The 26580-nt window shown below is 47.1% G+C and overlaps 1 long non-coding RNA gene and 2 other non-coding genes across 7 annotated transcripts; all 3 read left to right on the top strand.

The window, feature by feature from the left end:
* Positions 1 to 7711: 7711 nt before the first annotated feature.
* On the top strand, positions 7712 to 11826 carry LOC119278061. Of its 5 annotated transcripts, none has more exons than XR_005137469.1 (4): positions 7712 to 8211; positions 9887 to 9966; positions 11198 to 11368; positions 11505 to 11826. It is a non-coding gene; the product is annotated as an uncharacterized LOC119278061 (long non-coding RNA). The 5 variants fall into 5 exon arrangements; XR_005137472.1 differs by having other exon boundaries at positions 10122 to 11368; XR_005137471.1 differs by having other exon boundaries at positions 10081 to 11368.
* Positions 10234 to 10337, top strand: LOC119282918. The gene has a single exon (XR_005138946.1). It is a non-coding gene; the product is annotated as a small nucleolar RNA Z118/Z121/Z120 (small nucleolar RNA).
* LOC119282916 lies at positions 10432 to 10542 on the top strand. The gene has a single exon (XR_005138945.1). It is a non-coding gene; the product is annotated as a small nucleolar RNA Z118/Z121/Z120 (small nucleolar RNA).
* Positions 11827 to 26580: the final 14754 nt, after the last annotated feature.

Genomic DNA, 26580 nt, shown 5'->3' with positions numbered 1-26580 from the left:
GGGGCTCGTGAAGATCGGCTTCCGCAGCCCACGACGTCTACTACTTCAACACCCCTTCACCTTCAATGCTATCAGGTGACATCCTTCAAGTTTCGTTTCCAGCTGGGAGCGCCCCCAGGGCTGCATTATGCCCAGGCCGTGTGGGTCCATCCCTGCGGCATGGATCCCCTTTTTACTTTATGTTCCTAGCTTACTTTGTTGGGGGCGCCCCTCGGGCTGCATCATCCCCAATTCGCTCGGGCCAGACCCAGCGATGTCTGCCTTACCTGCATCTATCTAAATGAACTCGCTTCTTCGTGATTAACGTGCTTGACCTAGTTTCCCGCTCAACTGACACCAACTGATGGAGCTGCTCCCCAACGGCACGACGCTTGCGCATGGGTCCGTCCCTGCAACACCGAGAAACCTGAATGGCTGAGCTCTGGCCGCGGCATCCTCGCACAGCGCCACCTCGTTAGGCCTTCAGTGCCTCGTCACCTCTCCAAAGCAACCAACGGCTAACCACCGCTTGTCATAGCGAACTCTTGTTCTTCTTGTGGTGGGCCTGCAGGATCCCTTCAAGGAGCAGCGCCAGGCGAGGCCCTCACGGCGTATTCTTCACCCTCGTCTGCGCGAACCGCTTGCACGTTAAGGGGGGGGGTACCCGAGCATCGCGACTCATGGGCTCCTACTGGCTATCCAGCCCTCACCCTCTGGCCTTGTCCACAGCATCGCGACCTGGCATACCAGCGACAGCTGAGACCCGCTCGAGGGCCGGGACCCGAGGACGTAGAGCAGAAAGGGGAGCAAAGGCGAGGGGGAAGAGGCACGCGGGGACCTCGCCAGGCAACCCCTCGCCGGCCGATGTGCGGACCTAGCGCGGCACCAGGAAGCGGTTCCTGACTCTCGAGATAAGTCACCCTCCGGAAACACTAGCTATCGCAGCACCGTCTCCGCATCCAATGCAATCCCGTGTTAGCAACGTCGCGTTCCTTTCTCACCAAACGATGGCTGCTTGAGCGCTAAAGGGGACCTCCTGAGCATCGCGACTCAGGGGCTCTTACTGGACCCCGGGCCACTCACCTCCTGGCCTTGACCACGACATCGCGACCTGGCATTCCAGCGACGGCTGAAGCCGCCTTGGGACCGGGACCTGTCGGCGCAGAGCACCAAGCCCTCGTGAGGTTCGAAAGGAAGAACTAAGCTAAGACGGAATAAGCATCTCACACTACTTCATGGCAAGGGATATATTAACAAACAGAGCCACATGCATCTTACAAGCCCCCACGGGGCACGCTTTCCGATTCCTCGCAGGGAACAGAGGGAACATGTCCTAGAGAATGCTAACTACTCGTGTCTCCACAAAAGAGGCCATCATCAACAGTGGACCGTCAGGCACCGGAGCCAACCTCATCCAGATCAGAGGCGGCGGCGGCCTAACGAGCCCGTCCTGCTCCGAGAGCGGCGCAGGCTCGGGGGCTCGTAGCTTTCGTCACTCGTCTCCGGAGTCGCGAAGAGCTCAGCGGAGTCGCTGGATCCTCCGGCGCCCCCGCCGCCTGAGGAGCCACTGAGGGAGCGGACGGCGAGCCTGGTCCTCGCTGCGGCAGGGCCCCGACCACCTCTATCAGGGCAACACTCCAGCCGGCGTCCGTCCTCATCGAAGACCTTGAAGATCATCATGGAAGCGCCGTCGTACTCCAGGTGGATCGCGAGGGTGCCCCTCGTCCTGCAGACCCGGGCAATCTCGCCCCAGCCCCGGGTCATGAAGACCTTGCCTGGAGCGACGACCTCGACATCCGCTTCGCTCGCAGGAGTCTGGCAGTCCGCGTGCTGCAGCCAGAGCCTTAAAGGCCCCCTTGGTGGAATCTCGAAGGCGAAGGAAGGAGGAAGGCGAATCCAAGATCGAGGAGGCATGGCGGCATGGAGCACCAACTCTCGGGAGTAGCCCTCGGCGTGAACTCCAGGAGGGACAACGCGCACCGCCGTGACCAGCCGGCGCCGACGGCAGCGTCGTCGATGGCGCTCGACATCAACTCCTGCAGGGCCCTCAAGGTGGGCATACAAGGGCAGCGGGAACCCTGGCGGCGGCCGCTCGCACCAAGGCCTCGACACCTCCTGCCGGGCGCCCTCACCTCGACTGCATAGAGCTAGCCGTTTCTTCGGCAGAAGCGGGTGGGGACCTTCTCGAGGAGCCTTTCCCTTCTCTTCTGCGGAGAACCGGCGGATCGGAGCCATTGTGGCAAGGTGGAGCAAGGACGGAGAAGAAGGAGAAGCAAGAAGAGATGGACTGGAAGGGCACGCGCCATTCCATACTTATAGCCGGAGGAGGCCAACCACCGGCCTCCACGATCGCAGGTAATCATGACCCGCTTTGCATGCAGGGACTTGTCAATTCATGCAGTCGCCGAGGCGTCGTGGGGACGTGAGGCCGCCCACGACCAACCAACCTCCACGCGGTGCCCGAGGCTGCAGGCTATTAGGGCCCGCGACGCTTCGCACTTGCCCCTTCGCTTCTCTGCTCAACCAAGTCCGGGCACGCCTTGGGCCCGGGGGCTACTGTCGGTGTTCTGGGAATAGGGGTCCCCAGACTTGCCTGCCTGCGGCCTGCAGCGTGGCTCAAGGGGCGGCGCAGCGCGGCCCGTCTTCATCAGCACAAGCTCAAGACCCTCGTGAGGGGCCAAGCCTCGCGGGGTGGACGACAAGGAGCTTCCTCAGGCACGGCCTCATTAGGCTGGCTCGCGAGGAGGAGGAGAGATCAAGGCGGGGTACCTCACGAGGTGCCCATGACGCAAGCCATGACAACCGAGGGCGCCAGGCCGGCGCCAGCCCCCGCAGTGTCCTCCTTTCCTCTTTGGTGCAAAGGGCGCAAGTGCAGGTGAGAGCATCAAGCAAAGGCATCCGTTTCGGTGCAACAAGACCAAGACCGTCGCAACGGCAGGAAGGAAGTCATTGTGGAGCCCAAGCCGGCGTCACCACCAGAGCCTTTGGCAGGCGAGGACCAACTTTAGTTAGCATAAGTGTACTAGATGTTCCCCTTCAAAATGGCCAATTGTTGGCGCCCTTCCTGCTCAATATTTGGGAAGAGGCCCAGGGCCTTTGCCTATAAATAGGACTAGCCACCCAAGAGGAGAGAGAAAAAAAAGGAGAGAGATCATCATCTAGAAACTAGCAGAGAAAGAGCGACTAAACTCCCCCGGGCAGTTCATCGCACCAGCCAAGAACAGACCCTCGCGAGGCTGTTCTTCCTTGTATTGTTCATCATCAGCCCAAGAGGCAATCCACCACACCACAAACTAGCGTAGGGTATTACACCACAATGGTGGCCCGAACTAGTATAAACCCTATGTCTCTTGTGTTGTTCCTTTCATAACTTAGATCCTAGCGAGGCGGTGAGGTGCAGGTAGGTAGAGGGTGTAATCTCCGCGCGTACCCCAGTGTTCGAATCTAGAGGGTCTGCCGGAACCCGAAATCCAACAGGGGCAGCCTCCGCAGCTCCGGCAGGAGCCTTGCTGGGGAAACTTGCCCAACGCCAGCAGGGCGCGCCACCCTTGAGCCCGAGGTTTCCAAACACCATCGACCATGTTGGAACCAGGGCTCAGGAGGAGCCTCTGTGATGGCATGCAGATCTTTGTGAAGACAAGGATCAGAAAACGACAATCCTTGGCAAGACCCTTGCCAAGGGAATCCACAAGACCTCCGGCAAGATCCTTCCGGGGATGACCACAGTGCCATGGCAAGACCCTTGCCGGGGCCCCGGCAAGGCCCTTTCCGAGGACATCCGCGGGGCCACTGCCAGGCCCACACCCGCTGAGGTCCCACCGCTGTTCCCATGCAGCTGCCAGCCCACCAGATAGGCAGGCGCCTGCGTGTCGACGTGAGGCTTCCAGGCCAACTCAGCGAGCGCCTACATGGAGGCATGCAAATCTTCATGAAGGCCCTACCACCGCACCACCTCAGCAGCCTGCCAGCCTACATGACACCGTGCGCTTCGCTGGCCTGGACGTGTGTTGGAGCGAGGTGGTGCGGCGACGGACGGGACGGGGCTGGTTTCCGTCCCTGATAAAGTGAGGGGCACAACTAAGGGGCGCATTAAATGCGCTTTCTCCCATAATGGCTAGCGATAAACTTAGCCACTATACACCGATGCCACCTCATGTGTCCCACTGTGGTGATCCCCTTGACTATAAAAGGAGGTCCGAGGCATACTGGAGGGGGATTCAGACCCCTGGGTAAGTTACGCATCGTAGCTAGCTCAAGAACTCCAAGAACAATCAAATAGACACTAAAGCAGGACTAGGGTATTACGCATCCTCGCAGCCCGAACCTGGGTAAACGACCAGTGTGCTTGGCTGACTATCGATCCCGCTCTTCTCTCAACCCCGCGCCCTACAACCGTAGTAGGGATCCCCGTGATCCCATAGGTGTCGTTCCCAGCGACATCTTTGGCGCGCCAGGTAGGGGCGCAGTTGAGACAATCTGGTTCGATAGTTAGTTCTACAGTTCTTCGTTGTCATGGCTCCCAAGAGGAAGATGAGGACAGCGATAGGCTCATCCAGAGCCAGACTGCCCGTGCTAGTGCGGGCGGGTAGCGGGGCCGTCACGGACAGAACCCGGGCACGGCCCGTGAACACCCGCATTGCTCTAGTAGCCAGACACGGGCGGGCGACATCGCGCATGAGCGAGACGACGAGCCGCACGCTGTTGGATCCAGAGATGGAGTTGTGCCCCCCGCAGGCGGCGCGGGGCCCTCCAGAGCCATCACCGTGCCGCCTGCCAGCGGCGCGACGACCTCCAAGACGCCCATGCCGGCGCCCACGGCATGCTCCTCCCAAGTCATGCACGATGAGCAACATCACCATGTTGGTGACCCCGGGCGCCGCCGTGGGAAGAGCCCCGCGCATCACTCGCGGGGCAGAGAAGACCAGCATGCACATCGAAGCACTAGCGAAAATGGTGTACGGCCATAGTACCATGATAGAGCTCCTTCTGACGTTGTTAGAGGTCAGAGCGCGTCACGGTCCACGCGGATTTCATTGCCGCCCACGCTAGCAGAAGCTCTGGCACGCGCACAGCTGCTCCTCGACTTTCCTCCTACGGCGGAGAAGCTCGACGAATGGAGAACCACCGTCCGGAGCCTCTGGGCATCTCCAACAAAGACGAGCCGCGACCAACAGTGCCCGTAGGCCGATGCTCCGTCAAGCCATCGCATCTCAATGGAGGGAGGACCGGAGGCAACGCAGGCACAGTGCACTCTCCTCCCCCACGCCAGCCACCGTGGGTGTCGGTCCGTCGTGATGACGCTTGTGATAATACTTCCATAGCGTCATCCGATCCATGGACCCACCACGATCAGCGTCAAGTTCTTCAGGAGAGAGCCCATGAAGACACTCGAACTACCATCGAGCGCGGACGTTGAGCGCGCCACCAGTCATATAGGTGGGCAGGACCCACTATGGACCACCCAGTACGAGGAAGCTACGATGGCCTACCCTATGAGGTGGGTTGCCCGGCTTTTACCCGTGAGCTGCGGCAGTTCCAGTGGCCCTCCTACCGCACGTTCAAGCCCAACGTTGGAGAGAAGTACAATGGCAAGACTCACCTGTCGGAGTTCCTCAGCATCTACACCATCGTGATGCAGGTTGCTGGGGCACGTGACGGTAAGGTGCTTGCCAATTACTTCTTGTTGGCACTCAAGCCCAATGTCATGTCATGGTTGATGCATTTGCCGGCGGATTCCATTTCTTCTTGGTCGGATCTGTGTCATGAGTTTGTTGGCGCCTTCATCGAAGGCCATCAGGCTCATGGCCAGGCAAGTGATTTGCATATCATTCCCCAGAAGGAAGGTGAGGGCCTGCACAAGTACATCCGGAGGTTCAGTCGAGTGCAATACAACATCCCAGATGTTCATCCTACCGCCGTGATCAGCGCATTCTATCAGAATGTGTGCAACTGCAAGATGCGTGAAGAGCTGGTGATGAACATGGTCAAAGATGTGGCCGAACTTTATGTTCGGGCCGATAGGTGCGCCCGAGCTGAAGAGGGGAGGAAGTACCCCAGTGAGGATGCTAGTGCGGAAACCAACTCCATTGACGACACCGCTGCCCCGGCGAAGAAGGGACAACACCATAACAGAAAGCGCAAGGGCAAGACTGTGCTTGCCATTGAGGGATCCGATGACACTGGTGTCGGTGTCAAAACCGGCGGATCTCGGGTAGGGGCTCCTGAACTATGCGTTTAAGGCCAATGGTAACAGGAGGCTGGGGACACGATGTTTACCCAGGTTCAGGCCCTCTCGATGGAGGTAATACCCTACTTCCTGCTTGATTGATCTTGATGATATGAGTATTACAAGAATTGATCTACCATGATATCGTAGAGGCTAAACCCTAGGAGCTAGCCTATGATTATGATTGTTGTTGTCCTACAGACTAAACCCTCCGGTTTATATAAACACCGGAGGGGGCTAGGGTTACACGGAGTTGGTTACCGAGAAACAGATCTACATATCCGAATTTCCAAGCTTTCCTTCCATGCCAAGGAGAGTCCCATCCGGACACGGGACGAAGTCTTCAATCTTGTATCTTCACAGTCCAATAGTCTAGCCAAAGTATATAGTCCGGCTGTCCTAGCCCCCTAATCTAGGACTCCCTCAGTATCCCATGAACCAGGCTTCAATGACGATGAGTCCTGCATGCAGATTGTCTTCGGCATTGCAAGGCGGGTTCCATCTCCGAATACTCCATAGAAGATCTTGAATACGAGGATCGTGTCCGGCTCTGCAAAATAAATTCCACAAACCACCGTAGAGAGCACAATATTCCACAAATCTAATCTGCTGACAACTTTTCCTAGCGTGACATCACGCCGCAGCCCGGTCATTACGAACCATTTTTCCCAGCCTGCCACTACATGTGTTGCGAGGCGGTTTTATTGGCACGTCTTGTCGAAGCAGAGATCGTGTTCCCCTTATCACGGGATTCTCATCAATACGGGCGTGGATAACCAACTACGCCTGTAGGTATGACTCCTCGATTTTAGGCAAGTCCCAAACGGTCGTGCTGAGGATGCTTGATATTCACCCCCTTTATAGAGGGACCGAGGCCTGTCCCTTTCTTCCCATGCTTTCTCCTTCTCCCACCTCGAGTTCCAACACCTAAATCTTAGGCTTAAGCACTTCGGACCTTCAATCATGTCCGGATCCAACCTTCAATGTCAGTGGATAGAGGAGGACATCAAGAAGCTCAGGGAGGCCAGGTACCTAACCGCCAAAATCCAGCACAGGCTTCCACTACTGGAAACAGAGAATTTGCCATCAGCCAGCTCTTTGCCGTATGCTAGCGGACGACAAAGAAGGTCTTTGCCATCTGCTTACAAAAAACAGACGACAAAGAATTGACACACGGTAAAGAACCTGATTGCCATTAGTCAATTCTTTGCCGTCCATCAGCAGGCGTCAAAGAATCTTTGCCATCTGCTGGCAAACGGCAAAGAGATGGGTGGGTCCAGTGAATGCCAGCGCTGTAACAGCCCACCAGCCTCACCTCTTTGTCGTCTGCCAGCAGATGGCAAAGAATCTTTGCCGTCTGCTGGCAGACGGCAAAGAGGTGGGGCTGCCGTCTATTCTTTTTCCGCGGACGGCAAAGAAGAAGCGCATGCCGCGGATCGATCCCACGGACCCTCGACCCACACAACCCCGGGCCCCACCCACGCTGCACACACACCCACACACACACACCCATGTTGGATCCCATCTCTCTCATCCTCCTCGATCCGCTTTCTCCACCCCACGCCGCCACCAGATTCCAGCGATCCCCGCTGTTCCCCATCGCCCAGCTCTCCTCCCCTAGGTCACCTCTCCCCGCTCACCATCTCCACCGACCGATTTCTCTCCTCGCCCAGGAGAGCCACGCCCAGGCACTGGTGGTGGTGCACCACGAGGAGACCCCAGCAGCGTCGAGCTGCTGCTGCTGCGGGCACATCGACATGCTGGGGAGGAGCTACGTCGGGATGCTGCTCCTGCACCGAGCTACTGCTGCTGCGGGCATGACAACGAGCCGGGGAGCAGCTGCTGCTGCGGGCGCGGCATCTCTCCTTTCCCCAAATCCCCATCCGACGCATCCCTCTCCAGCCTCAAGCCGCTGCCCTGAGCTCCCCTACAGGCCGGCGACACCACTCTGTTTAGGAGTCACGCATGTGGCCGGCATAGCATTCTGGTCACCAACTGCCCTCCAGGTATTCTCTTCACTTGGTTAAATTCACTGGCGGAGGAGCCCAGTGGGCAAGGTGTGGCAGCCACCACACCTTGATTTCCACCAATTTTTTTATATATATAAGCATATACTTTTCTTGATGGAAATACTGCTTGTTAGTTTTAGACCACGCTAGATCGATTCACCCAAACAAAGCTAGATGAAGCACGTAAGTTAGATTGGAAGCACACAAGCAAGCAACTTGATTGATGTGTTATCCAGCACATGCCCATCTCACTACGTAGACGTACGCGAACCAGCTCGCTTCCGCTGCACAACGATCGGATCGATTCTCTCCATGGCTCGCTCCTGATGGAACTCGTGACTAGGCGATCCAACAACAGAACGGATAAATTTTTGTTGATGCGTGGAACATGTATTTTTTTCTTGTGACATATATAAGAGTACATGATTGACTTCCGCCAGCCCGCCCGCGGGCGATTTTTGCCCTGAAACGCGCCGCCGTCGCCCGTTGGCCCATCCCCGACCCCGCCGCCGGCAGCGCAATCGTATTCCCCGCCGACCTGCCGATTTGAGTCTGCTATGCTGATGATGGCCCGCCTCTGCCGCCGCCGATTTGTGCCCAACAACGCTGCCACCCCCGCCCGTCCATCCATCCCTAACACCGTCTCGACCCGCGGCCTATCGAATTGGCTATTATGTTTTTGCATCAATTTTTTATTGAGGGGGCATCAATTTTGTCTAGTTGACAGTTTCCCACACCTTAATTTTTTTTCCGTCCTCCGCCTCTGGTTAAATTAATGTGTCTTTCCTCAGCTTAGATGTAACAGTTCATTGTTTCTTTCTCTGAATATGTGTACATTCAGAAGCAACTATGAACAACAGTTTCGTTCTTTGAACTATGCGTATTTTTAGGATCAGATGCTTAAATATCATATGATGATTCTACATAGATACACTGGCTTTTGTATGACCTAAATAGAAGCAAATGAGTATCATCAATTCTGATGTTAAGGAAAGTAAAACAGAGACGCCAGTTATTATAATGGGCAGAAAGAGTAGTTCTTAGCATCTTCCTCTCCCTCCTCACTTGTTACGATTGAGTAGCTGTTGTCAAAGGCCAATTATATCTGTGATGCTATGTAGACTTAGATCTGGATGTTGGTAGTTACCTAGATGTAGGAGGAAACAAGAAAGACCACGCTACAACACTAAGTGGTGTAATTTCTGGTAGTTACCTAGCTTTAGCATGCAACTTGGATCCCTACCTATTAACTTTACAGTGTATATGCACTGAAATTTAACTGCATCTTATGTTCTTTTTTTTGTTGCTCTTGGCCATCCAATATGTTATCATTGTTTTTTCTATTTATTAACCCATAAGGTATCCCGGCCATTATTTGTCAGCAATTTTAGTTTAGAGCAACCTGCAGTTTATTTTCTGTGGTTTCTACTGTTATACATTAATTGCAAGCCTTTTCTTCTTACAAACTTCTCAGAGTCTTGACTTTTCACTATTTAGATTACTGTGACATGAAAGAAAATGTTTTGCTGGATGGTTGGTTTATTTCATCATCTTACAGCAGAACATTCAGCTATTTGACCATGCATACTTGACTGTGCTTTTGCTAAGTCTATAGGTGTGAGCTGTTTTGCTCGTGGACAATCTCATGTGTTGGATCTACATTGGATGGCAGATAAGAGGAGTGGGAGCTTGCAGCAGCAGATTTGACCCCTTCCCAATGAGCTGCAGGTCGTAGACGAGGTCCCGGCCGAGGTATCCCTCCTCTCATTCCTTCCCCTTTCTACCACCTAAGGAGTGATTATAGTGTATGCTGCACAGAAGTTTCCAAAGTTCATGCTTAGCTGATATCTTTTGTTAACTGAATAGTTTGGTGTGATGAATCACTAGGACAGTATAGCAAGGCCGAGGTATCCCTCCTCTCATTCCTTCCCCTTTCTACCACCTAAGGAGTGATTATAGTGTATGCTGCACAGAAGTTTCCAAAGTTCATGCTTAGCTGATATCTTTTGTTAACTGAATAGTTTGGTGTGATGAATCACTAGGACAGTATAGCAAGGCGGCTCTTAAAAAAGGTCCCTTCTTTGATTATAAATCCTAAACAGATCATAAATTATGAGCAAAGAACCTTCCATGATCCCCATCACAGAGTTTTGTTTTTGTTCCCTTGCATTGATATGCAAAATATATGCATCGCTAAGAATTTTGCGTTAAGTTAATTGTTTGTTGTGATGAATCATAAGGACGATATCCGAGTATGCTGGCTCTTGAAAAAGGCCTCCTTCCTTGATTATAGTAATTCCTAAACTGGTCATATAGTCTGGGCAACCTGCACAAATCTGAATTTATGTTTTGGAAAACCATGTTTCCTATTTAAATTCTACTAGTCATTGCTCTATGCTTTAATATTGGGTATTAGGACATGATCATGCTCCTATGGTTGTTCTATTTGATAAGACTTGAACATGCTTATTTTAGTTTAGATATCCATCTATGCTACCATTCTGTCCATTTGGATGTTATGCACTTACAATTATACATTATGTAAATCCATATTTCAGTTGCAATGTATAGCTTGATTCACACTTGTAGCAGCCATGCAAGATAAAAGAAAATAAATCTAGATTCTTACCCTTTCCCTTGATATATTCTCCTTGTTGAACAAACAAACAGTTTTCGATGAACTGACATTTCACCATTCTGCTGGTTGGATGCTTGTTGCGTATATTTAGAATAAGCGTAAGTGCTTGTATCTTGCTACTATGAAAGTGGTGATGTTTTTAATGAAGTGATGCAGGCTGCAGTGGCATGCAACATGTATTCATTGCAATATTTTCATATTTGTGGAGATTGGTTAGTATTTTGTGGTTGATGGCTGTAGCTGGCTTTTCCTCCTAAAATTTACATGTGGTGGGAACAGAGTACATGTGCCATAAAATTCACTTTTTCTCCTAACAACTTATACTTAGCACTTTGATCTTTGTAGAAAAAACCTTGCTGGGTCCAAAGTTGTCCAGATGCATGCTGAATGATGGCTGAGATATGGTGCGAAATGGAATAGAAAGAAAATTCTTGTGCCTGCAGGGAGCGGAACTGAATATGATCGGGGGGTCACAGTCAAGAGAGAGCTTCCTTGGCGTGCTACCAAAGGGAAATGGTGAGTTGTCACTTGAAACTATCATCTTCATTCTCAATTTATTTATTTTAGCAAAGGCAAATTATTCTAGGTTCTGCTCTTCATTTAGAATATTCACAAGTAAATGATTTCCTTTCTTGTATATCTGACATTTCAGCCACTATCATGGAAGTAAAAGAGATGGCCATTTAATTAGGCTAGGCTCACAAGTAGCTGGATTTTTTGTGCGTGAAGAGGCATCAGTGATTTTTTTAGCAGTTTATAATGGTACTAGCCCCCTGTGCTTGTGGGTGCAGTGCCCTAATTGCAGAAAAATACCAGGTGCAAGTGTGGTGCTGGTTCTCTCCTTTGGCTCTTTGGTATTGGTTCTCTCCTTTGGCTCCTTGTAATATGTGTTGGATATGTGTTCATGGATATGTGTTGGATATATATGTGTTCATGACTATTGGTAACATGTGTTGGATATGTGTTCATGGCTATTGGTAACATGTGTTGGATATGTGTTCATGGATATATATATATATATATATATATATATATATATATATATATATATATATCTGTGTTTGATTTTCTGTGAAAATGAATTGATATAAGAAGAAACATAATTAATGCCTATTTGGTCTCTTTGCCATCTGCCAACAGATGGTAAAGAGCCTGCAGCCTTTGCCATCTGCCAGCAGATGGCAAAGAGCCATGCCCTTTGTCTTCTACCAGCAGATGGCTAAGAGCCATGCCCTTTGCCGTCTGCCACTGATGGCAAAGGCCTCTTTGCCGTCCGCAGCAAAAAACAGACGACAAAGAAGTCCTTTGCCGACCCTGTCTTTGCCGGAGCTATTTGCCGTCAGCGGTAGATGGCAAAGGCCTTTGCCGTCCGCCATCCCAGCCTTTGCTGTCCGCTATTGCTGATGGCAAAGTACCAGATTCCTGTAGTATTCCTGCCCAAGGGCCGGTCATCCCCACTCCCGAACCCAACGAGAGTGTCATATTTCTTTCCCACTTCCTCCGAGGCTTGGGCTTTAGTCTGGATCCCTTTGTGAGAGGGGTCATGTTCTATTACGGGCTAGATTTTCAAGATCTAGCTCCAGATTCCATCCTTCACATCTCGTCGTTTATCGTCGTGTGCGAAGCCTTCCTCCACATCACCCACACTTCGGTCTATGGCTCAAGACCTTCAATGTAAAGCCGAAGGTGATCGACGGGCGACATGCGGAGTGAGAGGCGCAATAATAAGCAAAAGCGTCGATGCCCCATGGCCAGAAGGTTCCTTCTCGGAGGTGTCCGATTTATGGCAATGGAGGTGGTTCTATATCACAGCTCCCTGAGCACAAAGTGGGCGGCCGCCCCTGCCTTCTGCTCGGGCCCTCCACCTCAACTGGCATCATGGGTCAACGAGGGACTGGGCTAGGGGACTGCTAATGACGTACCAACATTGCAAAGCCGTATTCGGGATCTTCTTGAGAGGGATGTCAGTCTCATCAAAATAATTCAGGTAATGCCAGTCCGTCGGGTCCTGCCGTGCAAACGTCGACCTCTCTAGATGTGGGAGTTCAACCAAGAAGGACCACGAACTATTCAACACTTCTTTAGCATGACGCTCGAAGGGATGTATTGCTTATATTTTGGATCACGAATAAAGTGTTTGGACACCACCGAGGATGTGGGCTTGAACTGCAATCGTCTAGATACCCAAGTAAGTAACTCTGCAACCGAACACGCTGTTCATGTTTATCATAACATTATTCGGAAAACTATCCGCGTCCAGGATTGGCTAAGTAAGGCGGAGAGGATTAGGTGTCCGGCCCCTCTCCCCGAAGGCTCACCAAATCCTGCATTAACCAGGATGCTTAAACGCGCACCCTATCAAGTGCCATCGGGGAAGGATGAAGGGAAGAGTAGAGAAGCCAAAAGCGAGCTTCATACATTGCACATCCAAACTGGGGGGATTAATGTCTCCACGGAGGAGGATAATCGGGGAGGTGAATCTAAAATTCCCTACCCCCACGGGAAGAAGAGGGCCGCCTCCGAAGACTTGGAAAACGGAGGTGCCCAAACAAGGGAAGAAACCCTAGCCTGGGAGCCCTGCCCCAGAGGGCGTCCTCACCGCACAGTGCCTGCAAACGGGCCAGCCCTCCACCGAGCTGTAAGTGAAAAAGTAATGTGATAAACATGTCCTGCTTTATCTCTGAGAATAATAACCGAGACCTAACTTGCAGTCCGGATCATAGCCCTTCTCAATAGAGTTCGTCTTCTGGGGATCTTGTTCCGGAGATGATGGAGAGCAAAATGCCTCCTCCTGCCTCCCTGCCCCATGGGACGGACGACCCCGAGGTGTGGTCACAGAGGATTTCTCCTGATCCACTAAGGCAAGAAGTTAATGCTTCGGCCGCCCGAAGCCCGAAGTATTCGGCTCCCAGGGAGAGCAACAAGAAGAGTCCGGGATTGTCCAACACCGAGTCGGACACACTGACGGGCCTTCTGGACCAAGCGACTATATCAGAGGCGCACCATACTTTAATGAGTACGGTGTTTGAGAGGTTTTCATCCGCCAAAAGCGGGTTGAATGAAGCTTTTACGAGCCTGCTCAAAGGCTTTGAGGTACGCAAAGAAATATGTAAACTTTCAGCTATACCGCACACGCTAGGTGTGCTCTGTATAGATAGTAGCCCGTGAGACTCTGGTTGCCAACCTGAGGCGGCAAATGTAGGATCATACTCCCAAGTAATGCTCGCGCTGCGTTATTTGCAGACGGCTAAGTGTCCAACGGTTGACCGGACTGATGAATTCGCCGAACTGAGGCGACAACTTGATGTGGCGGATGCCGACATCGCACTTGTGAACAAACGGCTTGACGAGGCACAGGGTATGTGTTTATTTTGTGAATTGTCAGCAAATATTTTAAAAGGAGCATGATGCTAGTATCTATAATATGCTGTGGCTGCAGATGGAGCTGCTGCCGTGGAGGCCCTTCGGGCGGAACTTGCCCTAGCCAAGGAACAATCTAGGAGAAGTGATGCGGCCGCCCTGAAGGTGGCCGAAGAGTTAAGAGCCGAGCAGGCTGCTCATTGCCAGAGTGAAGACAAAATAGCCAAGATGGCTGTTGAGCTAAAAGATGCCGCCAGCCAATATGAGCTCCTTGAAAAGGAGAGCCAAGCGAAAGCGGCTGACATGAAGAAGGCCTTGGAAGCAGCCAAGGAAACACGCTCTGAAAATAGAGCTGCACGGGAGGAGCTTCGACAAGCCGGAGATATCATGGATGGGAGGCCCTTTTTGTTGCGGATGAAGTTTCGAGATCCGAAGTATGCCCCTCTGGATCAGCTATGGAGTGCTGCAGACGCGTATGCGGACCTGGCGAAAAGTACTGCTCATTGAGGTCTTCTACACAACCTTCTTCTTGTAGATGTTGTTGGGCCTGCAAGTGCATAGGTTTGTAGGACAATAGGAAATTTCCCTCAAGTGGATGACCTAAGGTTTATCAATTCGTGGGAGGCGTAGGATGAAGATGGTCTCTCTCAAACAACCCTGCAACCAAATAACAAAGAGTCTCTTGTGTCCCCAACACACCCAATACAATGGTAAATTGTATAGGTGCACTAGTTCGGCGAAGAGATGGTGATACAAGTGCAATATGGATGGTAGATAAAGGTTTTTGTAATATGAAATTATAAAAACAGCAAGGTAACTAATGATAAAAGTGAGCGTAAACGGTATTGCAATGGTAGGAAACATAGATAGATCATATAACAATCCCTCAACATGCAACAAAGAGTCACTCCAAAGCAACTAATAGCGGAGAACAAACAAAGAGATTATGGTAGGGTATGAAACCACCTCAAAGTTATTCTTTAGGATCAATCTATTCAAGAGTTCGTACTAGAATAACACCTTAAGACACAAATCAACCAGAACCCTAATGTCACCTAGATACTCCATTGTCACCTCAAGTGTCCGTGGGCATGATTATATGATATGCATCACACAATCTCAGATTCATCTATTCAACCAACACAAAGTACTTCAAAGAGTGCCCCAAAGTTTCTACCGGAGAGTCAAGACGAAAACGTGTGCCAACCCCTATGCATAGGTTCATGGGCAGAACCCGCAAGTTGGTCACCAAAACATACATCAAGTGGCACATGATATCCCATTGTCACCACAGATAAGCACGGCAAGACATACATCAAGTGTTCTCAAATCATTAAATACTCAATCCGATAAGATAACTTTAAAGGGAGAACTCAATCCATTACAAGAGAGTAGAGGGGGAGAAACATCATAAGATCCAACTACAATAACAAAGCTCGCGATACATCAAGATCGTTCCACAGAGGGAACACGAGATAGAACACAAGAGAGAGAGAGAGATCAAACACATATCTATTGGTACATACCCTCAGCCCCGAGGGTGAACTACTCCCTTCTCGTCATGGATAGCGCCGGGATGATGAAGATGGCCACCGGTGATGGGGTCCCCCCTCTGGCAGGATGCCGGAATGGGCTCCCGAGAGGTTTTTGGTGGCTACAGAGGCTTGCGGCGGCGGAACTCCCGATCTATCTTCGTTTTCGATGTTTTTAGGGTACATGGACTTATATAGGCGAAAGAAGTCGGTCGGGGGGTGCACGAGGGTCCCAGGAGACAGGGGGCGTTCCCAGTGGGGGGGGGCCCTCCTATCTCCTGGCCTCCTCGAGGCTCTTCTGACGTGAACTCCAAGTCTCCCGGATCATATTCTTCCCAAAAATCACGCTGTCGAAGGTTTCATTCCGTTTGGACTCTGTTTGATATTCCTTTTCTTCGAAATACTGAAACAGGCAATAAAACAACAATATGGGCTGGGCCTCCGGTTAATAGGTTAGTCCCAAAAGTAATAATAAAGCCCATAATCATTAAAAACAGATAATAAAATAGCATGAATGCTTCATAAATTATAGATACGTTGGAGACGTATCAGCATCCCCAAGCTTAATTCCGGCTCGTCCTCGAGTAGGTAAGTGATAAAAGAAACAATTTATGAAGTGTGAATGCTAGCAGGTGCACAGGTTTGATCAATGATAATTTCAATCAACTTTTCTAGCATGTTTATATGTCATGACAATAGTTCATCTCATAAAACTTCTCACGAACCAGTAACAAGAAATTCACATGTTAAAGCATAGACCATAAACTTTCTTGAAAACTAGCAAACTTCATTCTTAGTCATCAAACAATTGCAATTCATCTTATTTTTAGAAGGGTCTATGTCAGAGCTTTGATTTAGAAAACTCCACATACTCAACTATCATATAGTCTTCTATAATTGCTAACACTCATGCAATACTTGTGGTTATGGAGTTTTAATCAGACACAGAGAAAGATAGGGGCTTATAATTTCACCTCCCAACGTATTCACCTTTGGGTGATGTCAACAATAATAGTTCGTGCTAACTTACATCCAATTGGATATATATATCAGGATCACCCCAACACAAAGTGCTTGCCAAAGGATAAAATGAAAAAGGGAAAGGTGAAGATCATCGTGACTCTTGCATAATGTAAAAGACATAAGGTAAAAGATAGGCCCTTCGCAGAGGGAAGCAGAGGTTGCCATGCGCTTTTAGGGTTGGATACACACAATCTTAATGCGAAAGAATGTCACTTTATATTGCCCGTTGTATATGGACCTTTATTATGCAGTCCGTTTCTTTTATTGCTTCCATAACAAGATCGTACAAAGCTTATTTTCTCCGCACTAATAAGTCATGCATATTTAGAGAGCAATTTTTATTGCTTGCACCGATGACAACTTACTTGAAGGAAATTACTCAATCCATAGGTAGGTATGGTGTACTCTCATGGCAAAACTAGTTTAAGGATATTTGGAAGCACAAGTAATATCTCTACTTGGTGCTAGGAATTTTGGCTAGCATGATGGGGAAAGGCAAGCTCAACATGTTTGAATGATCCATGACAATATACTTTAACTGAGATGTGAGAAAACATAACCCATTACATTGTCTTCCTTGTCCAACATCAACTCTTTAGCATGTCATACTTAATGAGTGCTCACAATTATAAAAGATGTCTATGATAATATATTTATATGTGAAATCTCTCTTCCTTCAATATTCTTTCATGAATTGTTCAAATGACCAATACAATGCTTGATAACCTCCAATAAATTTACAACCTCTACTTCTTATATGTGAAGTCATTACTCCCCATGGCATAAGCATATGAAACATATATAATTTCAGATTTATGACATTCAACTCATTCAACCATTTACTCACAGGATTTAAGTGAAGCACACGAGTAAATGACAAACTACTCTAAAAAGATATAAGTGAAGATCAATGAGTAGCTAAATAATTATGTAACTATGTGAAGACTCTCTCATTTACTAATTTAACATCTTGGTGTTGTATTCAAACAGCAAGCAAAACAAAATAAAATGACATTCAAGGATAGCACAACTCATGTGAAGAAGCAAAAACTTAGGCTCAACCGATACTAACCGATAGTTGTTGAAGAAGAAAGGTGGGATGCCTAACGGGGCATCCCCAAGCTTAGATGCTTGAGACTTCTTGGAATATTGTCTTGGGGTGCCTTGGGCATCCCCAAGCTTGAGATTTTGTGTCTCCTTAATTCCTCTCATATCATGGTTTCTCTTTTTATCAAAATCTTCATCCAGACCAAACTCCACAAGAACTCGTGAGATACGTTAGTATAAACCAATGCAAAACCCTATCATTTTCTACTGTAACAAATCACTAAAATTATTATTCAACATTTCATACTAAATGTCTCTGCATATTTAACACTCCTATCCTCAAATAGAATCATTAAACAAGCAAACATATGCAAACGATGCAACCATAACAGCAATCTTCCAAAACAGTATAGTCCGTAAAGAATGCAAGATTAATCATACTTCCCTAACTCTAAAAATTATAAGAAAAATACTAAGCTGTAGGAGATTTATCAGATCTCAATATGCAAAAAGATTCAACATTATATCACTCTCCAACTTTTCTAGGGAATTTTTGCAACAGCGGTAAACTTTCTGTTTTCAAACAGCAACATGTATACTAGCAAAATAAGCATGGTAAAGGCTATCCTTGACATTTTTATTGAAAATATAGATGCAAGAAATTATTCTAAATAACAGAAATCAAATACTAATAAAATAAAATGACACTCCAAGCAAAACACATATCATGTGGTGAATAAAAATATAGCTCCAAGTAAAGTTACCGATGAACGAAGACGAAAGAGGGGATGCCATCCGGGGCATCCCCAAGCTTAGGATTTTGGTTGTCCTTGAATATTACCTTGGGCTGCCTTGGGAATCCCCAAGCTTAGGCTCTTGACACTCCTTATTCCATAGTCCATCGAATCTTTACCCAAAAGTTGAAAACTTCAACCACACAAAACTCAACACAAAACTCGTAAGCTCCGTTAGTATAAGAAAACAAACCACCAATTTAAGTTACTGTAATGAACTCATTATTTATTCATATTTGTGTTAAACCTACTGTATTCCAACTTCTCTATGGTTCATACCCTCCGATACTACTCATAGATTCATCAAAATAAGCAAACAACACATAGAAAACAGAATCTGTCAAAAACAGAAAAGTCTGTAGTAATCTGTATCAAACATATACTTATGGATACCCACAAATTATGAGATAAATTGGTGGACCTGAGTAATTTTTCTATTAATCATCTGCAAAAAGAGTCAACCTAAAATCACTCTCCAGTAAAAACTGGCAACTAATCTTGTGAGCGCTAAAGTTTCTGTTTTTTACAGCAAGATCATAAAGACTTCACCCAAGTCTTCTCAAAGGTTCTACTTGGCACAAACACTAATTAAAACATGAAACCACATATGACCAGAGGCTATATGAATTATTTGTTACTAAACAGGAACAAAAATAATATTGGGTTGCCTCCCAACAAGCGCTATCGTTTAACGCCCCTAGCTAGGCATGATGAAATGATGCTCACATAAAAGATAAGAATTGAAAGATAAAGAGAGCATCATGAAGAATATGACTAGCACATTTAAGTCTAACCCACTTACTATGCATAGGTATTTTGTTAGAAAATAACTTATGGGAACAATAGTCAAATAGCATAGGAAGGTAAAACAAACATAGCTTCAAAATTTTCAACACATATAGAGGAAACTTTATATTATTGCAATTCCTACAAGCATATGTTCCTACCTCATAATAATTTTCAGTAGCATCATGAATGAATTTAACAATATAACCAGCACCTAAAGCATTCTTTTCATGATCTACTAGCATAGAAAATTTACTACTCTCCACATAAGAAAATTTTTCTCATTCGGAATGGTGGGAGTATCATAAGAGACTTCAACACTAAAAATTGTTTCCACATTAAAAGAGTAATGTTCAGAAAAAGGGTAATCATAATCATGCCAAGTTTTATAAATATAATCATCACTACTTTTTATAGCATAAGTTTCATCACAATAATCATCATAAGTAGCAACTTTGTTCTCATCATAATCGATTGAAACCTCTTCCAAGATAGTGGAATCATCACTAAATAAAGTTGACACTCTTCCAAATCCACTTTCATATTCATCACAATAAGATTCAACATCTTCCAAAATATTGGGATCACTACTTCCTAAAGTTGACACTCTTCCAAACCCACTTTCATCAGTATAATCATCATAGGTAAGAGGCATGCTATCAGCATAACAACTTTGCATGTCAAAACTTGGGAAACTAAAAATATCATCTTCATTAACAAGCTTGTGGCTTTGCATATCATTAGCATCATAGGTATTCAAAGAATTCATACTAATAACATTGCAATCATGCTCATAATTCAAATTTAGTGCCAAACAGTTTATAGATTTCTTCTTCTAGCACTTGAGCACAATTTTCCTTACCATCATTCTCACAAAAGATATTAAAAAGATGAATCATATGAGACAAAACTCAATTCCATTTTTTGTAGTTTTCTTTTATAGACTAAACTAGTGATAAAACAAGAAACAAAAAGATTTGATTCCAAGATCTAAAGATATACCTTCAAGCACTCACCTCCCCGGCAACGGCGCCAGAAAAGAGCTTGATGTCTACTACACAACCTTCTTCTTGTAGACGTTGTTGGGCTGCAAGTGCACATGCTTGTAGGACAGTAGCAAATTTCCCTCAAGTGGATGACCTAAGATTTGTCAATCCGTGGGAGGCGTAGGATGAAGATGGTCTCTCTCAAACAACCCAGCAACCAAATAACAAAGAGTCTCTTGTGTCCCCAACACACCCAATACAATGGTAAATTGTATATGTGCACTAGTTCGGCAAAGAGATGGTGATACAAGTGCAATATGGATGGTAGATAAAGGTTTTTTTAATCTTAAATTATAAAAACAGCAAGGTAACTAATGATAAAAGTGAGCGTAAACGGTATTGCAATGGTAGGAAACAAGGCCTAAGGTTCATACTTTCACTAGTGCAAGTTCTCTCAACAATAATAACACAGATAGATCATATAACAATCCCTCAACATGCAACAAAGAGTCACTCCAAAGCAACTAATAGCGGAGAACAAACAAAGAGATTATGGTAGGGTATGAAACCACCTCAAAGTTATTCTTTCGGATCAATCTATTCAAGAGTTCATACTACAATAACACCTTAAGACACAAATCAACCAAAACCCTAATGTCACCTAGATACTCCATTGTCACCTCAAGTATCCGTGGGCATGATTATACGATATGCATCACACAATCTCAGATTCATCTATTCGACCAACACAAAGTACTTCAAAGAGTGCCCCAAAGTTTCTACCGAAGAGTTTGAAAGTGCATTATATTGACTAGAGGGGGGGGGTGAATAGGAGATTTTTATGAATTCTTCACTGAGGAATTTGCTGGTGAGGAAATTCCTAAATGAAGAACTACTTGCAGCGGAATAAGTACTCAGAAAGGAACATAACAGAACACAAGCATAGTCATCATGATGAAATGAAGACAAGCACAGAGTACAGAAAGCGTAAACACAGGATAACACAAGGAAGAAGACGGACAGACTGAAGAAATGGAACTGAGGAAATTGAGAAAGTCTTCAGTCAATGTCTTCAAACAGATATGAACAAGCACACAACAACAAAGATGAGGAAATTAAAGAGTTGAGGAAATAGAACCAGTAAGCTTGGTGAAGATAATGATTTGGTAGACCAAATCCAACTGCTATCTCAGTTGTACATCTGGTTGGAGCGGCTGAGTATTTAAACTCGAGGACACACAGTCCCGGACACATAGTCCTCACTGTATTCTCCTTGACCTAAGGTCACACAAACCTCGCCCAATCATTCATGGTAAGTCTTCAGGTGACTTCTGAACCTTCACAAACTCGGTCACTCGGCGATCCACAATTCCTCTTGGATGCTCTAGACCTTGGCGCCTAACCGTCTGGAAGAAGCACAGTCTTCAAAGGAAACAAGCGTCGGATCCATGCAGGATCAATCTCTTCAGTGATGCTCAATCACTTTGGGGTTTTGTAGGTTTGGGTTTGGGATTTCCTTACTTGATGATTTTCACTCAAAGTCCTCGGAGGACGGGTTGCTCTCAAATGACAAGTGCCAGTTTCTCTCAGAGCAGCCAACCAACTAGTGGTTGTAGGGGGCGGCTATTTATAGCCGGGGAGCAACCCGACATGATAAGACATAAATGCCCTTGTCTGATATGACCGTTAGGTGGGTAGATATTTTGGGACAACTGGCGCATAGCACAGCAACGGTCGGAATATTTGAGGTTTGGATTCCTCAGGGCTATCATGTTCCTCACTTCATAGGCAATCCGCACTGGTGAATTCCTAACTCTTCAGTCAGAACAAATTCCTCAGAGGCCATAAGAACTTCGTCTCTGTCATTGAAGAATATGACTAAACTGTGCGAGATTTCCAATGGATTCACTCGAAGGGATTGGTAGGTGTAGGATTTTGAGTTGAGCATCACATGGAAATTTTTTCTTAGTATTTCCTTGACCCCCTTTAACAGTACGGTGTTTCCTATGACTCAAGAAAGAGAAAATGAAACAGTAAAAACAAGAGTCTTCATGCTTCATGTTCCTCGAATGATTACCAAGTCTTCAAGGTCACACCAATTTCTTCACTTTCAAAGTCTTCAGAAATCCAAAGTCTTCAGTCGAAGAACTTCATTTTTAGGGGTTGACTTTCTCTGTAAATATCAAACTCCTCATAGACTTATAGACCTGTGTACACTCACAAATGCATCAGTCCCTTAACCTATAAGTCTTCAATACACCAAAATCACTAAGGGGCACTAGATGCACTTACAATCCCCCCTTTTTGGTGATTGATGACAATATAGGTTAAGTTTTCAACGGGGATAAACATGTGAAGTGTAAATACTGATATTGAGGAATTTGATTGCAAGATATAGAAGAACTCCCCCTGAAGATGTGCATAGTGAGGAATTTGCTTTTGAAGCAATGCACACTTGAAGAGTATAATCATGGAGATCTCCCCCTATATCTTGTAATTCATGCACGAATTTGATATATAATATGAAGAATTTGAAATGCATGATGAAATATGGCGACTGATGTAATTCAGCATGCATGCATTAACATTAAAGAGGAATAAGCATGCAAAAGAACACAACAAAAGTATCAGGTCACCATAGAGTTTAAGATTACAACTCGATCCAGCAAAGTCATCAGAAGAACGAGAGTTGTAACTTAGCAAAAAAATGCCCATATAAGATAGACCCGCTTGAAGACTAACTCAAATTTCTCCCCCTTTGTCATCGAACGACCAAAAGGGTTGAAACTGAGGACTAATGCCCCTGAAGAATATCAGGCTGATGGAGGAGCGCTAGCGTTGTTAGGGTCTTGAGTCGTTGTAGTGCCTGCTGCAGCGTCATCCAAGTCTTCATGCTCGTCCGTGGTGCGTGAAGAAGAATATGAGCTGGCCACCAAGGAAGGAACCTAGACTTTCTTTAATCTCTTTGGTGGAGGTGCAGACCAATCAAAGTCTTCCTTGAAGCCCATTTGCTTCAGATCTTCTTCACCATATAGATGTGATAGAATAGCCCAGGCGCGATCAAACACTTCATGGAGGTAGTAGTGGCTTTTCTTCACTACATTATGTGTAGAAATGATGTTGTGAAGAATAGAGACAAACTGACACTTAACCCACTTGTGGTTTCGATCCACCTTCTGGTGAAGACTTATCAGTAGTTCACGATCAGTCAGCACACGAGGAGGAGTAGCTTGAGGACTTGTCTTGGTAGCATTGACAGCAGTATCATGAGTGACAGAGTCATCATTGGTGGAGTAAGATGCAGCTTTGCGGAACTGACCATCCAATGGACGAGTGCCTTCATCGATAATAGCAGGTGCCTTGCCCTTTCTTTCAGATGAGGAATATGTCCGTTTGAGGACTTCAATAGGGGGCAAGTAGCTGCCACGGTTAAGAGTATCAGCCTTGTAGTTGAGTGAAGACCTTGATCTGAGGAATCTCATGATCCATGGAGCATAAGGCTTCAGCTAAAACGGTGAAAGTGCAACATTCGCTAGAGTCCTCATGAAGAAATCATGGTAATTTATAGGGATACCATGCATGATGTTGAAGAGCATATTCTTCATCATCCCCACAATTTCTTCATCTGATGAATCATGACCTTTGATTGGACTGATAGTCTTCATCAGAATGCGATAGATGGTCCTTGGTACATACAACAAATCCTTCACGAGGAATTTGGTCCTTTGGGCTTGTGCAGGCTTCAGCGACTTCATGAGAACTTGCATATAGTGGTCAGTGAGTTCAGGTTCATCATACAGACAACGAGCGCCTTCTGGTGGAGGACTGGTTGGCAAGGCACGAAGCAATTCAGAGGCTGGTGCCTTGTAATGAGTGTTTTCGGTCATCCAGTCCAACACCCAGGAGTTGATGTCATGTGCTTCACCAGTGATATGTAGTGTTGCATAGAATTAAAGAATTAGCTCTTCATTCCAGTCAATGATGCCAGTGCAAAAGTAAAGGAGACCTGCATCGTGAAGCATACTGAGGACCGGCGTGAAGCAAGGCATATATTCCATGTCCACGTGAGGAATGTCCTCGTGGTTGAAGACTTTGTCCTTGTCAACGAGAACTGATGAATAGAAGTTGGCCTAGCTGGCAGTCCAGAAGCGCTTCCTTCTAAGACGAGCATTGTCATATGGGTTAAAATCAATGAAGAACACATGCTCGCCGAAGAAATCATCAGCCTTGAATTTTGGCTTCTTGGAGATGGGATTCTTTGGCTTGGGTTGAGGGGTGTCAGTGATCTGCAGTACCACCTCAGGAATCGCAATCTCAGGTTCCTCATGCTGAGGAATTTCAGTTTCTTCTGCAGCTGCAGCCTGGGTCATCACTTCTTCATTCACATTTTCTTCAGCACTAGTGGCTGGAATTTCTTCATGGACAAATGGGGTCGCACGAGGTTCAGCACATCCCACCTGTACTTCAGTAGTGGATGGAGACTAAGGAACAGCTTGGAGAGGAGTGAACAACAAAGAGTTGGGGTGCTGACTTTCCCAAAAGTCATCATTCAGTATTGGTGTGGTACATCCGATGTCCACATCCTCATATTCCATTTCTTCAACACCCGCCTCTTCAGCAGTGAACTAAGGCATAGGTGAGGAGATGACTGGGGTTGAAGGGATTCTATCCACTTCAATTTCTTCATCCAACTGCTCTGTCGAAGCAGCAGAAGGAGTTTCTTCATCGGATTCCTCGGGAATCTCATAGTCTTCACCAAACGGAACAAGGTCTTTTGATGGCATGAAGGAGACAGGAACGACATGAATAGGATTTGCAGCTGAACTTGTCAAAAGCTTCATTTCTTCGAAGCTGAAGAATCTGATGAAGCTGATCCCTTCCTCTTTTTCATTGCTGCACGCTCTATAGCCTTGGTCTTCTTCACATCTGATGTAGATGGAAGGCTTGGAGTTGGGGTAGGTGCAGGAGGTGCATTCGACTTTGGTTCATTTTCCTCAGGCACAACTGATACAGTTGTCCTGATTTGTTCAGTTTCCTCAGGCGCATCACTAGTGGATGCCCTGGCAATATCTTGAGCGGCTGGAATGGAGTCATCAGCCCTGGCACTCTCATTTTCTTCAGTAGCCTGAATGTCATCAGCGGTGCTGGCAAGTTCTTCAGTAGGCTGAGCAGATGCCTCAGCCTAAGTAACTTCAACGTGCATAGGTGGAGCAGCACTTGAGGTGAATTTCTTCGTCAGATTGACGAAACGCACCTTGGTGCCCTTCCAATCAGCATAGTACCAATTGAAATCATCACTCAATTTCTTGATTTCAGCTTGTACAATGATGAGTTGTTCAGGAGTAAGCGTGAGGACATTGTCCTTGACATAGCGCTGTTTCTTGTACTGCACTTTCTTCAGCCTTCATCCTTCTTCATATTTCCACTTCTCTTCCTCAATGAAGTGAGTCAGAACATGACTTTGACCAGGAGTGAGGTTCATCTCTGGCAAAGGTGTAGTGGGGTCCTTGTGCCATAAGTCAATGAAATCAAGGATCAACTTGGGATCCAGAATTAGTGGCACATTGCTACCTTTGGCTTTAGCGGCCTTGGCTTGCCTGTCCCTGATGATTCCAGCAAGTTCTTCATCATCAGCCTCATCGTCATCAGAGGGGATTTGGAGGGCAACTTGCTTCTTGTGAGGACTTGGGCGAAGGCCTCGTCCAGCAGTGGCCTTTTTCTTCAGCAGAGATGGACCGGCTGAGGAACTTGGTGCAGCAGTGGAGCTAGCAGATGCTCCTGAGGCAATAGAGATGCTAGTTGTTCTTTGGCACGTGTCAAGATGCACAGGTGCCAAAGATTTGGTCAGAGCAGCTGTAGACTTTGTCCGAGGAACTGAGGACTTTGGAGGAGGAGGAGGAGCAGACTGAGGAATTTGCCGTGAGGGCTTTGAAGATACTGGCCTTGAGGGCATTTCTGAGGAGCTTGGCCGTGAGGGCATTGAAGGAGAAGCACTGGACTTGTGGGCAGGCTTCTTTGGCATAGCCTTCCTGGGCTTACTACCAGAGGCCTCAGCAGCGTTAGCAGCAGCAGCAGAATCTTCATTGAATTTCCTCACTTCTTCTTTTGCTTGCTTGGTCAGTTTGGCCTAGCGCCTTGCCCATTCATCAGCATAGTCCTCACCACGCTTGAGGCTGGTGGGATCCGCCAGTTGGCCAGGT

The sequence above is a fragment of the Triticum dicoccoides genome, chromosome 3B, assembly GCF_002162155.2.
Source record: "Triticum dicoccoides isolate Atlit2015 ecotype Zavitan chromosome 3B, WEW_v2.0, whole genome shotgun sequence".
Classification (NCBI taxonomy): Eukaryota; Viridiplantae; Streptophyta; class Magnoliopsida; order Poales; family Poaceae; genus Triticum; species Triticum dicoccoides.
The sequence above is the reverse complement of the archived record's forward strand: the minus strand, read 5'-3'. Positions and strand labels throughout refer to the sequence as shown.